The 14556-nt window shown below is 38.3% G+C and overlaps 1 long non-coding RNA gene across 1 annotated transcript; it reads left to right on the top strand.

The window, feature by feature from the left end:
- The first annotated feature begins 270 nt into the window (after positions 1-270).
- LOC123379881 lies at positions 271-13650 on the top strand. Its single transcript, XR_006584851.1, has 3 exons — positions 271-1147; positions 2725-2807; positions 13018-13650. It is a non-coding gene; the product is annotated as an uncharacterized LOC123379881 (long non-coding RNA).
- Positions 13651-14556: the final 906 nt, after the last annotated feature.

Here is a 14556-nt window from a genome sequence, read left to right on the forward strand (position 1 = left end):
CGGCTCAGGTCATGATCTCACGGTCGGTGAGTTCAAGCCCTGCATTGGGCTCTGCACTGACAGCTCAGAGCCTGGAGCCTGCTTCGGATTCTGTGTCTCCCTCTCTCTCTCTCTCTGCCCCTTCCCCACTCATGCTCTGTCTGTCTGTATCTCTCTCTCTCTCTCTCTCTCTCTCTCTCTCTCTCTCTCTGTCAAAAATAAATAAACTTTAAAAAAAAAAAGCACTGTGTCATAATGGGTGTCTATTCATGATGCAGAGGTGACAATGGGGAAGGAGGGAAAGACAGAGTAATGTCAGCGTATGTATCTTCACAGGACAGAGACAGTGGGCAGGGTTTTGAAAGACGATCAAGAGTTACAACAAAATGAACAAGCTTCAGAAGGACATTACAGATAGAACTGTGTTCAAAGAAAACAGTGGAATGAAACTGGCAGTGCATCCAGGGAACAAAGGAGTCTGGTCTTATTAAATGCAACAGGGGTACTAAGAGCAACCTAGTGAGAAAGGCAGGCAGTGACCAGATCAAGGGGTTCTTGGAAGCTCTTCTAAGAGACTTATACTTTATATTTTGCATAAGGTTTATGCCTCAAAATGATCACCCTGAAAGTGATTTTGAGGATATATCAGAGAAGTTCTGTTTTATTTTTCCCTCGCGGCCTGCTGTAACAAATTATCACAAACTTGGTGGGTTAAAACAGTGACATTTATTCTCTCACAGTTCTGGAAGCCAGAAATCTGAGCCAGGAGTCTAAAATCTAGGTGTCAGCATGGCCATATTCCCTCTGGAGCCTCTAGTGGAGAATCCATCTTTTTTTCTTCCAGTTACTGGTGGTTGCCAACTTCCTTGGCTATGGCCACTCTAATCTCTGCCTTCATCTTTACATGACCTTCTCCCCTGTGTGTCTGTGTCTTCTCCTTTTCTGTTTTTCATAAAGACAGTTGTCACTGGATTTAGGGCCCACCTGGATGATCCAGTATGATCTCATCTCAAGATCCTTAACCTAATTACATCTGCAAAAACTCTTTTTCCAAATAAGGTCACATTCATAGGTTCTAAGGATGAAGATGTGAATATATCTGTTGGGGAGCCACCATGATCAATGCTAAAGTCAGGGGACTATTTAGAAGGTGATTGCAATTAACCAGGTAAGAGATGCTCAACAAGTATTCAACTTTTCTGATTAAAAATTTTCCAGGGCAAGGTGGCTCAGTCGGTTGAGAGTCCGACTTCGGCTCAGGTCATGATTTTGCGGTTTGTGGGTTCGAGCCCTGCGTCAGGCTCTGTGCTGACAGCTCAGAGCCTGGAGCCTGCTTCTGATTCTGTGTCTCCCTATCTCTCTGTTCCTCCCCTGTTCACGCCCTGTCTCTCTCTCTCTTTCTCTCTCTCTCTCAAAAATAAACAAACATTAAAAAAATTTTTTCCAGGGCAAAAATCCCATAAGCCACCTAAGTTTTTCAGAAAACCATTCCACAATTTCCTCTCTATAATTTTATCCCATCGCATCACCTTGATTTTTATTCAAACAATTGAATGTGTATTTGCAGCAGCCCCTTCATTTCTTCTAAGTCTTTTCTTATAGAGACATTATAACCATTGTGTGGTATTTTATACCATGAGGACGATTCTGGGTTCCCTAATATGGAGCTGTATAAGATTTCAGGAGGATTCTTTCTCTGAAAAGTTAACTAGAGGCAAACAAAACGGTGCTACAAAGGACACATCATGCCAGAAAGCCTGAAGCATATAGCACTAAAATTTCTGGTAAGATCTGTGTGGCAGCACACCAATCTTCATAAAACGTAGGTATGAGAATTCCTGAAGTAAGTGGTAGCTTATTAAAATAGAATGCAGAAGCCAAAGGAGGAAGCAAATCTTCACACTTTACATCACAGTCAGGAGGGTATTCCAAATGAAGGTGGAAAACCAACCAAAGCTCCCGTCCACTTCTACTATAGAAGGTTTCTGTCTGCCAGCTTTGGGTCAACAATTAATCAGGAAAGAGCAATCCTCCAAAACATGTTCTGGTTGCCCTTCTTGTGCCCCTAGCCAAATTTTAGTGATTAACCTTCAGTCTAATTAACCAGTGCCCCAGATGATCCCTCACTTTTTAATGAGTTAGAGATTTCTCACTTTGTAACAGTTAAAGCTCTGACTCTAAATCACTCCTGTCCAAAAAAAAACTTTCTGCAACGATAGGATGTTCTATGTCTGCACTATTCAATATGGTGTCCACTAGCCACATGTGGCTACTGACTGCTTGAACTGTGGTTGGTTTAAGGGAGGAACTAATTTTTCAAATATCTTTAATTTGAATGAACTTAAATTGAGATAGCCAAATGTAGCTAATGGCTACCATATTGTATAGCACAACTTTAAACAGTGTTGGACATAGGACCTGGCCCATCTTCCTGTTCAGACACAGTCAACTTATATCTTGATATCAACCTTGAGTCTTAATCTGTCGTTATACTTACTCCCTGCTTTTAGGAAAGCACCCAGCAGGCCTATTAGTGCTCATGGCCATTGAGTCTATTTTAATGGCATAGGTTAGAAGGTTTTTCTCTCTCTGATATTGGTTCAGTATGTCGCAAGAAAGGACCTAGATATGCAACTAGACATTTTCAAAGAAATGATCTTAACTCTGGGATTCCCTAATAGCTACAGCCTCAGGATGCAATTTTTTTTTATAAACCCACCTTTTCTCTCTCATCTCATTTTTTAGACAACTCAACAAAGACTTCTTTAACTCTTGGATTTAATTTCTGCTATGAGATTGAAACATGCACATTTATGTACCCCATCACTGTAAGTACACTATTGCAAAAGTTTCTTACATTGTTTCCATGTTCCTAACTACCAAATTCTGGATAGAGTGAAACTGGCAATTCATTGAAAGGCTGTGTAAGGCATTTAGATCCAGACTCATCCTCTTTCAAGAAATTCCTACAAGATGACTCCAAGAACACTAAAAGGAAATCATTGTGTCAGTGGGTGATTTTGCCACATCTATACTCTAAGCATTAAAAGAAAGCTGAGGTAAGGAAGCCAGGCCGTCACCAAGACTTCATGGTATCAATCTGGATGCTCCATTCCTGAAGAAAGGAGAACATTTCAACAACTCACCTGCCCCAAAGGGAACCTTCAATTCAGGTGCTGAATAAACAGAAGTTAAGGCACTGAGACTACTGGTAGGGAAATATCATGTACCACTTATCACCAGATTACATGACAGCAAGCACACCATAGAGATAACGTAAGAGAGACCAAGACCAGATCTATAAATAATATATGAATAAGAGAAAACATAGTAATGGACAAATCTATACAGCACTTAGTGTTTCCCAGAAAAAAAATGGTTCCAGATCTATGTACTATTATTACGCATTATTATAGTTTTAATGGAGTTGATTGCCCTGTCATTCTTTTTGTTGTTGTTTTCTCTCCTTTATTAAACATGTTATTTTTGTGATACCAATAGCCATTAGAGGAGAAATGATTTGATAGACTACTTCTCTGTGGTGTTTGGCAACAAGCTATGATTATTCATTTCTATTAGGACCCATTATTTAGGTATCATAATTTTGAAAGTAGCTTGAGCAGACTGATTCCCAGGTTTACATTTAAAATAGGTGCGGGCCACCTGTGTGGCTCAGTTGGTTAAGAGTCTGACTTCAGCTCAGGTCATGATCTCATGGCTCATGGGTTCGAGCCCTGTGTCGGGCTCTGTGCTGACAGCTCAGAGCCTGGAGCCTGCTTTGGATTCTGTGTCTCCCTCTCTCTCTCTGCCCCTCTCCCGCTCATGCTCACGTGCGCTCTCTCTCTCTCTCAAAAATAAATAATAAAACATTAAAAAATAAAAATAAAAAATAAATAAAATAGGTGATAGAAGGGCACCTGGGTGGCTCAGTCTGTTAAGTGTCTGACTCTTGATCTCAGCTCAGGTCATGATCTCATGGTTCAGGAGATTGAGCCCCACATTGGGCTCTGTACTGACAGCATGGAGCCTGCTTGGTATTCTCTCTCTGCACCTCTCTCTCTCAAAATAAATAAATAAAATTAAAAATAAAATAAAATAGGTGATAGATGGATAGATGGATGGATGGAAGGAGAGATGGATAGATGATAGATAGATAGATAGATAGATAGATAGATAGAGACAGAGACATATATTTCTAAAACAATTTATGGTTGTAGTTATCAAGTGCCCTTCAAATCCATTGGAATGCACACATTGTTTCACCTATTTCTTTACAGATGGCAGCTTCCCTTAAAAATAGAATCCTAGACTTCAAAGGGATTTAAGTTACTGTCAAAAGCAAGAGCCATGGCTGCATGGTTCTAATCTTCACTGTGTAACCTTATTATGTCTCAGTGTCCTCCTCTACAAACCAAGGAAAAACAGTACTTACTTCATTAGGATGTTGTGAAGGTTAAATGAGTTTATTCTTGTTGAGAACTTAGAGCATTCCCTGGCATGCAGCAAATGCTTGTGAAGTATTAGAGTTCAGCATCAGCTTTATCATCCTTTCACAGATGGAGACACAATGTCCAAATCAGTTCTGTGACTTGTCCAAATCAGACATTAAACACACAGAAGAATCTGCATCTCTTGGAAACTAGACCTGTGTTCTCTCTACTGCACCATGCTGCCTGGACTGTTCCATGCTTAGTTTCTCCTGCAGAAGGTCCTTATCAAGCACATAACTTAAGAAGGAAAGAATCCAGAGAGGAGAAGTCCTACAGAAGCCAGTTCTAGAGGTCTCCAGGCAAAGTATTATATTGAATGCTGAAACCACTATGAGTATGAAGGTATAAAGGTCTCTATAGAAGGTCCCTACTCTCTTGGAGTGCCTGGGTGGCTCAAACTCTTGATTTCAGCTCATGATCTCATGGTCATGGGATCAAGCCCTGCATCGGGCTCCATGCCGAGTGGGGAATCTGCTTGGGATTCTCTATCTCCCTGCTCTGCTCATGCTCTCTTTCTCTCTCTCAAAATAAATAAATACACATTAAAAAAAAAAATAAGTCCCTGCTCTCAATATATTTCCCCATCAGTGGCTATCCCTCAAATTCCTTTTTATGGGGAATAATATTTTCATTGCATAACAGAATATATAAACAATGTTATTTTAATTATAAAAATCACACACTTGCTTACATTTACATTACTTATACAAAAATGCTATTTTAATAAATGAGAGCATAAGATAAAATATACTAACATACAATAGTACAATTAGCATAATGAAGAAAAGAATAGTGTTGACCATAGAGCAGGGCTTCCTGAGGTATGGAATGAAATGGACATATTGGATGCTTTGGGTATGGAAATCAAACCACTTTCCTCAGAATTTGCCAAGAGCCAGCAGAAACACTTCCTGGTGTGATGGGAGTAATGGAGTAAATGGGGTGATGGGGTCAATGGTGATGGGGTCAATGGAGTAGAGCCCCACCACAAACTTCTCACTAACAACAAGCACAGATACATGAAAGGCAAGACTGGTTTGCACCTTCCAGAAAATACCAATGCCAAGTCCAGGTCCATATCAAACCGAATCTACGGCCATGAAGAAAATGATTGTCATGGGGACCCTGCAGGAGAGCCAGCAAAACATTTCTGAATCCCTGTAGGTATTCAGGGAAAAAATAGCTTTTGTACAGATATGTTTTCTATTCCAAATTTTTACATAGCCTGAAAAAAAAGAAAAAATGAGGCATCTACAACTTTGCCATGTATTACTGAATTCCACAGGAACAATACTTGGCTTCTACCTGAAGTTCTACTTAAGCATAATTCCTCTTTACATTAGACGTCTAAAGTATAAAGGCTACCTTGACTATAAAGGCTTCATGAAAATCCATGTATTTAAGTTCAGAATGGCTTTTCTTTCATTCCCATGTAGTGTTTGCAAACCATTTTATCAGGAGTCACACTAGCTTGAAGCAGAGCAATAAAAACAATTTGAACATAAAAATCTCATTTTTTAAGTTCTTAGCTTTTAAATTTGCATAACCAGGTTGCGAGCTGTTATTTTCTCCACATCAGCCTTAAGTACTGTGCAAAGCATTTGAAGATCTCATTCCTTAAAAGTGGACTTAGCCATTGTCAAGCTGTCCCTGTCACATAAAGACCTTCTCTCTTCTGCAAGAACCAATTTTATCAGCCTGGCACTTTTTTCCTCCTGCCAATACATAAAACACTTGGAGGCACTAATCAATCAGGGCAATTGTTTTAATCAGAAGGATTGATTTCTATCATGTTTGTAATATCCTTCTCTTTTCTTGACCTCATTTGTCCCTGGAAATTAGGACATGAAATTGTTATTCAAAGTCTCCATAGCTGGCTTGAAACTCCCCTGGGGATGTCAGCCTAGCAAATTACCTCATGGGAAATTACTACTTTCTATTTTACCTCAGATATATATACATATGACATATATACATAATCCATTTGTGCTGCTATAACAAAAGGCCACAGACTAGGTAGCTTACAAACAACAGACATTTATTTCTCACAGTTCTGGAGGCTGGGAAACTGAGATCAGGATGCCAGTATGGTTGGATGAGACCCCTTTTCTGGACAGCAGACTTTCTGTTGTAGCCTCACATAGCAGAAGGGGAAAGGGATCTCTCTGCATTCTCTTTCATAAGGCTAAGATCCTATTCATGGGGTCTCCACTCTCAAGACCTAAGCACGTCCAAGGGTCCCACCTACTAATATCATTACCTATAGGGGTTAGAATTTCAACATACAAATTTTGTGTGGGGTGGGGGGAACACATTCAGAGCACAGCATGCATATATAGAGAGAGGGGGACATGCATATATATATATATATATATAGAGAGAGAGAGAGAGAGAGAGAGAGGATGGCAATTTCCACTACTCTAAATTTTTCCCTTCCTTCTTGCCTTTCTCACATGCCACCAAAATACCCATTTCCTAGATGAATGCACTTTTCTAGCTGGAAGGGAAAATATCACTGTTTAAATAAGTATTATTTCATTTGCCCTCATTTGCCCTACTGGCCACGGAGCAGCCAATTAATATATGAGAAACAGCAACTGGCTAAGGAAATATGAAACACAGATAAGGACTACAGAGTAAACCAAGTAAAGTGTGAACTCGAGATGACAGCATAGAACAAGGCATATAGAAAATAACCAACAAATAGTTAATGGTCAGCTAATTATATTGTTGTCTACGCAGGAGCAATTTCCATTTTCTAAGAGGACACTTATAATAAATTCTTACTGGTAGAACTTAAGGCTTTTCTGGGAGATAATAAGAGGTTTTTTGTTTTTGTTGTTTGGTACCCATTAAACTGCATCATGTAGTTGATTACTTAACTTTGTCTAAATGCAAGTTTGATCTTATGTTTGTCTATATGTACATATAATTGACAGCCAATACGGGGATTGAGAAAGATGTGTTCCTAGTTGTGGTCCCTGATTTAGTATTGGTCTGGTAGATGCTGGGATAAAGTATTCTTTGTTCACAAACCAGAACAATGAGAAAGTTATAGATTGGAGAGTGAAAATCTATAACTTGCTCATTGTTCTATTGAACCCTGACATGGATGGAGATAGAAAGTAATATCTACTTTGCAATTAATCACAAACTCATCAGGAAGACTAACCCCAACTATTTTGTGAAAGGCAAATAGATTTCTTCATGAGCTCCAGTTTTCCTTACTGTTATCAACCAAGGGAAGGATAAATGAGTTAAAATTTTAAAGAATAAGTGAAGAACTAGTGAACAAACAAGCCAAAAAATAATAGGATTTGGGGTGGGGGGAACAGTTTTTTACAAAGATCTTCAAGAATATAGGGGCGCCTGGGTGGCGCAGTCGGTTAAGCGTCCAACTTCAGCCAGGTCACGATCTTGCGGTCCGGGAGTTCGAGCCCCGCATCAGGCTCTGGGCTGATGGCTCAGAGCCTGGAGCCTGTTTCCGTATCTGTGTCTCCCTCTCTCTCTGCCCCTCCCCCGTTCATGCTGTGTCTCTCTCTGTCCCAAAAATAAATAAATGTTGAAAAAAAAATTAAAAAAAAAAAAGAATATAATATAAAGATCTGAAGGTTGAGATCAACACACACACAGAGATTAACATGCATGTTTCAATAAACATCAAAATTTATAATGTCTTTGGAAACTATTGGCTGGGGTGAAAGTCAATACATCTTGATGTTCACAACAAAATCAATAATGGCTTAATAATTTACCAAGACTCACAGGATTTAATGTAGCTGATGGTTGTGAAGCAAAGTAAAACCATTACACTTTCTTCCAGAAAATGCTTAATAAAGGATATAATACCAGAGTCGGACATTTGGAATCAAACTTGTGCCCCCTCCTTTACTGAATGAACGCAAGAGAAACACCACCTTCCCCACAGTTGCAGAGGACAACTCTGAAATTTGAGCAGAAGGAAAGAGCATGAAGAAACTGCAGGGAAGACATCACTCATTGCAAAAGGACTTCAGTGTCACAGAGGAATGCGGGCACCTGTGCCTGTGAATTAAACACCAGCTCCCTCCTGATAAATATAATTTCATTCACTTTGTGAGGTCCAAATCTTGCCTTATGCTGATTGTACACTCATCTTCTCCTGGCTTCTCACCTATCCCCAGAGATTAATAATTGCAGGTAATGCAAATGCCTTGACAATCTAAACCCCAATCCAAAGGGGCCTTTCTGACAGATTTAGAAAAAGAAAGTGCTAGCACATTTTCTATCCTTTGTTAAGTTCACCTTAATATTTGTTTCCACTTCAGGAAGGCAGAAATAAAAAGATGGCCAAACCTCTTCAGTACAGATTCACCCGCAATCAGAAACTAGGCCAAACGGCCAGTCATTAAAATCATTCATGTTAATTCCAAAAACAGAGAAGTTCTATGCACCAAATTGTGGGAATGTGTGATACAAATTATCTAATAAATATGCAGAATGATGTTTCCCAGTGCTTCCAGATGGTATTAGTAAGTTGAACTCTGGAAATAAAACTGGAAGTCAAAGCAACCAGAAGGGTAAGCAAAAAATGGGCTCCTTCCAGAATAAATGATGAATTTCTAATGATGAATTTCTCTAGGAAATTGCCATACTACCTTTAGCTGAAATCGCAGAAAAGATATCTAGTGCCCACTTCGTAAGGTCCACACAGAGAAATAATATGCAAATACGGGCTTCAGAAAATAATGGCTGATAATATTCCCCTAAAGGGAACAGAGACATGAGTTGTTCTTGCAGAATTACCAACAGAGAAAGCAGGGCATGTGAGAAAAAGGTGAGGGTGGGAGTAACAGGTACAGGTACACGACTAAGGACTGCAAGTAAGGTCACCACAAGGAAACCCCAATTTACGAACCATTGAAATGGTTCTAAGAGCAAGACTGTCACACATCTCCTGCATTCATGGCAAGGAACATCAGTGATGGTAAAACTCTTCAAATGTATCACAGTGTGTGGTTTTCAGAGAGCTTGCCCATGAATTATCATGAATTATCATAATTGAGCCTCACAAAAAAAACTTTTGAATAGCCTAGAAAGATGCTATTATCCCCTCTTAACAAACAAGGAAACCTACAACTAGAACAATGTAACTAGTGCAAAATTGTACAATTGTTAAGGGATAGAGCTGAATTTGAATCCTTGTCCTCTAATTCCAAACCCAAGTCACTTTTTTGGATGTCAAGAATATTTTATAGAACAACAACAAAATTGTTACCATTTGCTTTAGTCAGGGTTCTCCAGGGAAATGAGAGAGTGAGAGAGAGGGAAGAAAGAGATTCTAAGAAATTGGCTCACACAGTTGTGGGGCTGACAAATCTAAAATCCACAGGGGACTCTGGCAGTCTAGAAACTCAGGCAGAATTTCTATGTTGCAGCCTTAAGGCAGAATTACCTCTTCTGGGAACCTCAGTCTTCACTCTTAAGGTCTTTAACTGATTGGTGAGGTCCACCCACATTATAGAGGGTAATCTCATTACTTAAAGTCAATTGATTGTAAATGTTAATCACATCCAAAAAATATCTTCATAGCAACATGACAAGTAGTGTTTGACCAAATGACTGGACACCATAGCCTAGGCAAGTGTGACACATAAAAATATCCATCATACTACCATTTTTAGGAGGAAAACATGAATAACGTTATTTTCAATAATATTTTATAATTTGCCTTTGCACATTTTCTAGAATAAGCTAGAGGGGCACCAGGGTGGCTCAGTCAGTTAAGTGTCTGACCTCAGCTCAGGTCATGATCTCATGGTTCATGGGTTTGAGGCTCATATCAAGCTCTGTGCTGACAGCTCAGAGCTTGGAGCCTGCTTTGGATTCTGTGTCTTCATCTCTCTTTGCTCCTCCCCTGCTCACTCTGTCTTTCTCTCTCTCAAAAGTAAGTAAAAACATTTTAAAAAATAAACTAATAAAATTAAGAGCTAATAAAATAAAATTACTCATTCAAATGTCTATCTCTAGAATTACTATCTTGAATAATACCACATTCCCCTTTTTATGACTTACAGCACCATTTTATGAGGTGTTCTATCCATTAGTGCATTCATGAAACACAAAGAATGGTTACTACTCTGATAATCATACTGAGGAAGTGCTCCTTGGCTGACCAAATTCCAACTATTAAGTGATCTAAAGTAGTGTTTCTAAAAATGTGGGCAATGTACTACCTTCCCTTGAATCATCCAGGGACCTTGTTAAAAGAGTTTCCTAAGTCCTACCCCAGTGCTTTTGACTCAGAATTTCTAATGGTGGGCCCACACTACATTCTAACAAGCATCCTAGGCAACATTTATATGCGATATAGTATAAGGATCACTGAGCCACAAGATGAAAGCAGTGAGTATACAAATAAAACACAGAACCCTCTACACATTACACCTAGGAACAGACAAGTAATACCAAGAGAAGAAACAAAAACAAAATTTTCCTGCTTTGGCAAAAATAAAGACATTGGCTCTTGCTATATTCTATATTTGTTATAAGCAAATGTCCCAGTGCCCAGTAAAATTGGGAATCAAACATATAAATGCCTATAGGAAATGACTTTGGGAAAGCAGGAATAGATCCTTAATGCAGAATGATCACCGTGGGCCATCAACAGTGAAAGAGAATGGTACTGTGTGTAGTAATCCACTGTGTGAGGCAGAAGGCATCTCATCAACACAAGACACAAGTTCGACTGGTCAAGCGCCCTATACTTAGAAGACGTTTTTCTTTGAGGAGGGTTTGAACTAGAATCCAGACGAAATAAGTGAATAAATGTGGGGGCTGGAGGAGAAGGGCCACCCTGAGAAGTGAAAATCTAGAAGTTTGGGAAATCTACTTTCTAAAGGAATTTGAGACCTAGAATATGTCAGTATTATCAAGTTCATGTCCCTGGTCTTCTGCTTCCCATAAAGCATTACAGCAAGATGAAAATTCATCCTGGTTTAAATCCTTGCAAGAGAGGTTTGCAAAGCATCTTGGTAACTTGTGATATGAGTGTGCATCATTCTAAAAACATAACAAAATGCAGATTTTAAAAATAAGATTCCTAAAACTTTCTTTAGTGTATCAGATATCTTACATGGTGTTATTTGAAACAGTGAACACATGGCAAGGGTGTGGAGAAAAGAGAACCCTGGTGCTCTATTGGTGGAAATATAAATCGGTGCAGCCAATACGGAACATGGAATGGAGGTTCCTCAAAAAATTAAACACAGAACTACCTTATGAGCCAGAAACCCCACTTCTGGGTGTATACCCAGAAGAACTGAAATCAGATCTCCGGGCAATATCTACATTCTCGTGTTCATTGCATCATTATTCACAAAAACCAAGATTCAGAAATGAGTGAAATAACTGTAAACAGGTGAATGGATAAAGAAGATATGGTGTATATATACAATGGAATATTATTCAGCCACAAGAAAGAAGGAAATCTTGCTGTATGCAACATGTGTTATGAGTCTTGAGTGCATTATGCTAAGTGAAATTAGTCAGACAAGACAAATACTATATATTATCACTTATATATGGGGTCTACAAAAGTTAGAGTCAGAGAAAGAGAGTAAAGTAGTGGTTACCAGGAGTGGGAGAGGTGGGAGAAAAGGGGAGATACTGGTCAAACTTCCAGTTGTAAGATCAACAAGGTCTGGGGACCTAATGTACCAAATGGTGATTATACTGTAATATAATATGATAATGTAATATAATATGATATATACTGCATATGTATATATATGGAACATATTATATATATATATATATACTGTATATTACATTATATACAGTAATATAATATGAATATGATATAATTAAAATGTAATATGATGCATTATTATAATATAAATATGATAACGTAATATAGTATGGTGATATAATATAATATGATAATATGGTATCATATACTTGAATGTCATTAAAAGGATAGATTCTAAATGTACTCATCGCAAAAAAGAAGTGGTAACTGTGGCATGATGGAGGTATTAGCTAATGTTATGGAGGTAATCATTTTGTAATATATAAAGGTAGCAAATCAACAAATTATACACCTTAAGCTTACACAGTGTTGTGTGTCTATTATGTCTCCATAAATCTGGGGAAAAATAAATAAGTAAATAAGTAGTAAATATAAATGTGTATTTTAAATATATCATCTAGAATAGTTAATTTTGCATATAACTATTCGGGATGTGTCGCTTGAACAAATAGAAATAAACTTGTGGTTCTTTTCCAAAGTATCCTTCATCTTGTAATTTTCAAAACATGTCAAGCACAGTAAAACAATTTGTAAATATACATATTTATATATGTATATACATTTAATTAATTCTATATTTATGTATTAAATATACATTTGTTTAATTAATGAATGAATTCACCTAGTGATTAGGGGACTCTAATGTAAAAAGCAGCGGTAGGAAAGAAATGGTTTTAATTTATGGGCCTTCCACTTATTAACATGAACCTTCATAAACATATTACTTAGCATCTCTGGGCCTTGTTTGTCTCTCTGCAGGCTGGGTATATCAATACCCTCTTCGTAGCATCATTATTAGCATGAGCAAAACAAATTTAAGCTGCAGCACAGAACTTCTGTCCAATGATATCTACGCAAGTGAGCAAAAAAGAGATACAGTAACCAACAGAAGGAAAAAGAATGAAACTCGGATATATATATTTTTTGTAAGTAATGAAAGGGGACTCTGGAGTAGAGGGAAGGGTAATAGTACAGTTTTCTGTCTAACCACATCCCTCCTACTAGACCCCACGCTATTCCAGAAGGAGTATCAGTGAGTGTGCAGAGTCCTGAAATTTTTCATTAATACCCCCAAACCTGAACAGAAACAGACTGAATGCATATCCTCATCTCTTCTTTTTTAACACAATGGAATGGTTCTCGGGTAAGGCAGGTTAAGTGGAGAAAGCAGTCAATGTAGTAACTCTCTCTGATGAAAATCAGGGTTCCAGAGTTACACCTTGCATTGAAGAACAAGTTGAAGTTCAAGTACACCTCCACCATGGAAATGTGATATACCTCCTAGCTAGTTGTATTGCACCTTATGTTTAATAAGGTCTTGGAAATGAGCAGATCTGAAGTATCCTAAAAGAGAGCTCCTCAGCGGATCTCTCCTCTCCTCCTCTCTTTTCTCCTTAGGGTACTCAAAGATTGGTAGGAGACAAAAAAAAAGTTGGCTTTCAAACTGTAACTTAGAGAAGAAAACAAATTCTCATATCTGAGAGCAAGAGGGTTCAGAAGTCACCAACTCTATATCAGATCAAATAGAATGCCAGCACGGGACTGCCAAAGCATAAGCTAGATGAAAAGAAACCCAGGGCAACTCTGAAAACATGTGACAACTGAAAGGGTGGAAGTAGTAAAAGGAGCATAATTTCAAACACCAAAGAACCGAGCCTAGAAGGAAACATTACTCAATGAACAGAGGGAAATTCCTCTACAAACTGTGTTATGCTGTAAAACAACTTAATTATTTAATGGACACAGAAAGATGATAAAAGGATAGAATGAGATGAAAGCAGATTTGCATAGCTAGGGCAAGAAATTGCTGCTCAAATCAACATCATTTCTGAGCTAAAAAAAAAAAATAAAGTAGAACTATCAGGGAACTGAAGACATTTCTAAAGAGCAATTCACTGGCACGTGGAAAGTTGCAAGTAAAGGCAGTAAATACAGATGGAAAAGACAAAGACATTCAAACAGTTAGAGAGGAATGAAATTTTATGGAGGACCAAGATGTTCCATTCTAAGAATTACTGCCCCTGAGGGAGAAGATTCAACACATTGACCTGGAAAATGTGTTGTAAGTTATAGCGCAAGAAAAAAAAACCATGAAGTTCCAAGAGAAAACTGATGTGTTAGTGTGGAACATATATCATGATTGAGTATATCAAATGTGATAGAGGCCCCCAATACTGATAGGCTATCAGACATCAATAATAAAGAAATACACAAACATCCAGGCAAATTACAAAAATCACCCACAAGAATTAAAAATCATGCTAGCCTTAGATTTATCCACGATACCAATGAATGCCA

Source organism: Felis catus, chromosome C2, assembly GCF_018350175.1.
Source record: "Felis catus isolate Fca126 chromosome C2, F.catus_Fca126_mat1.0, whole genome shotgun sequence".
Taxonomy (NCBI): Eukaryota; Metazoa; Chordata; class Mammalia; order Carnivora; family Felidae; genus Felis; species Felis catus.